Raw genomic sequence first — 2500 nt, 5'->3', positions numbered from 1 at the left:
CGTGCGAGGCACCAGCAGACAGAGACTGCCCGACGGTCAGAGAGAGGGAGAGAGGAGTGCCGAGCTCAAGTGGCGAACGGTCGCGCAGGCACGCCACGCACATCGATCGCCAGCCGCGGAACGGCACGGCCTTCAGTGGGGCCGGCGGGCGACGCCGCTCCTGAACCCAGCGGCCCCGAGTCGGACGAGTTGAGGAAGGCACGCCGACGGTGACAGGGTACGGAAGACACAGCGGTGGCCTTCTGGCGACTTGGCCCCCGACAGCCCGACGTTCCGCCGTCCTCCCGATGGCCAGGAGGACCGTGCGGGGGTCGGCCGACGGCGTGGTAGGTGTGCCTGCACGGTGACGGAGCACACACCACGCCCGCCAACCCCTCCGTACCTCCCGAGACCGGTGGCAGGACGGAGCGGAAAACGTGCGGACTGAACGGGAGAGCCAAGAGCCAGCGATCCACGCGCGTGCGACCGTCCAAGTCACAGCGTTCGACGAAAACCTCCTCCCTCGGCCAGGCACTCGGCGCCAGCAGGGGAGACAGGATCAGACGCCCCGCCGGCCACTTAAGGCCGAGGACGAACCACGAGACGGGCGGCTGCAGCAGCGGGCGGCCTGCAGCTCCCAGCACTCTCAATCGATCAACCATCGAGTCGGGTCAGCGTGTCAAACCGGCGAGCTCCACGGTCAGGCCGGCGGCGCACCAGCACCGGACCTCCGCGGCTCCCTTCACTCTTTCCACTGCCAGCCAACCGAGAGACGGACCCAATGCGGACGTGCAGAGCTTAGGCAGACCCCCCACTGGAGGCTCAACACTTCGTGGCAGCTCCGTGTCCCAGAGACCAGGAGGGTTGGCACACACACACAGTGTGAACCACCGACAGCCATTCTGGGACCGGTGACAGCCGTGCTGGCCCCACTGCCACGACACAGACGGACGCCAGGCCGCGCTCCCCGGCGGGGGGATGGCGTCGAGCCTGACGAACGGAATGTGCAGGGTGGGGGGGAAAGGCCAAGCGCTCCGACGCCGGAGGGCTCCGGAGTCTGAACTTAGGGGGACAAAGAGGACGGGTCCTCTGCGACACCCCAGCCGCGCTCTCGCCAGCCAAGGCGAGTGCGATTGATTGCCAAACGACCCTCAGACAGGCGTGGCCCCGGAAGAACCCGGGGCCGCAAAGTGCGTTCAAAGTGTCGATGATCAATGTGTCCTGCAATTCACATTAATTCTCGCAGCTAGCTGCGTTCGTCATCGACGCACGAGCCGAGTGATCCACCGTCAAGAGTTGTCTGAGTTTGTTTAGGTCTCTCCCTCGCCAGAGGAAAGCGACCCGGACCGCACATACGCTCCCCACCTTGAGCTACAGCCACCTGCACGCCGGCGTGCGGGCGGAGCAGGGTGGCGTGAAGCGATGGGGAGCACCATCCTGGTGCGGCCCGCAGAAACATACGTCTATTGGGGGGAGGAGGACAGGGCGCCCAAGAGGCGATGCGTGCCCCAACGCACCGCAGCGACGGAGGCAGGATCACCGCCACCATGTCGCCCGCCTAGTATCACGAGGCGTGCAGCAGCTTTGCCCTAGGAAAAGCAGAGGCGGGAACGGGCACCGGCCATCGGTTCGGCAGCGTCACTGACGCGTGCACGTGGCGGCGTGTCGGCGAGCGGACTTCCTGCGAGGAGGCGGGGGCGGCACTCGCCCGAGCAGGACGCCCGCCCGGCCCAGCCACCGCCGAGGTGGACTGGGAGTCGCGGCAACGGCTCGTCATACTCGTTCCCACACTCACAGCGCAGCTTGCCCGCAAGCCACCGACCACCGATCGACGCCAGGCGCCCCGACCGAGAGCGGGATCGCTCGTTCGCCCTGCTGGCAGTTCGCTGGGGATCACTACTGCACGGAGCTCGGAGACCGACGGGCGGCAACTCGAGAGTCTTTAAACCACCACCCCCATCCCGCAAGTGCAAAGAGGCTGTATACGCACAGACGGGTGAGGGGAATAGGTACCCCGTCGGGTTGAAGGGAGCGTGACTAGATAGCAACGATGTAAACCCAGCCGATTTGGGAGCGAAAGACCGGCGCCTGCATCACCGGCTTCGTTTCCCGTGGCTGGAGAGTACACCGAAACCCTCCGTCTGTCGCGAGCTCCCGACGACGCGGTGCCGCCAAGCAGCAGGGCCGGACCTGGTGTGGCTCCCCTCGTCGATCACAGACCGGTCGGCACTACTGACGAGACGGTGGAACGGGCTTCGCCCCTTGTGACGAAGGGTGATGCGAACCCGCCCGCCCGCGTGCGTTCGGGGTGGACTCGGCAAACGGAGATTTGAAATCGGAAAGTGTCCTCCTGCCCCGCGCAGGTAGGCGCCCAACAGTTGTGGGGGTTTGGCGGTGACCACGGCTGCAGGGCCTGCTACCCCGACGAGCTCTCCTGCTGGCCCCGAAACCACCCTCGCGAGACAAGTTGAAACGGAAACGGGCGTACCCCCAAGCCGACGATCCTTTCTTATTTGTTACT

At 66.0% G+C, this 2500-nt stretch overlaps 1 non-coding gene across 1 annotated transcript; it reads right to left on the bottom strand.

Moving 5' to 3' along the window:
• Positions 1-1124: 1124 nt before the first annotated feature.
• On the bottom strand, positions 1125-1277 carry LOC140475116 (5.8S ribosomal RNA). Its single transcript, XR_011959696.1, has one exon. It is a non-coding gene; the product is annotated as a 5.8S ribosomal RNA (ribosomal RNA).
• Positions 1278-2500: the final 1223 nt, after the last annotated feature.

Source organism: Chiloscyllium punctatum, unplaced genomic scaffold (assembly GCF_047496795.1).
Source record: "Chiloscyllium punctatum isolate Juve2018m unplaced genomic scaffold, sChiPun1.3 scaffold_1412, whole genome shotgun sequence".
Classification (NCBI taxonomy): Eukaryota; Metazoa; Chordata; class Chondrichthyes; order Orectolobiformes; family Hemiscylliidae; genus Chiloscyllium; species Chiloscyllium punctatum.
This window is presented reverse-complemented; position numbering and strand designations above follow the sequence as displayed.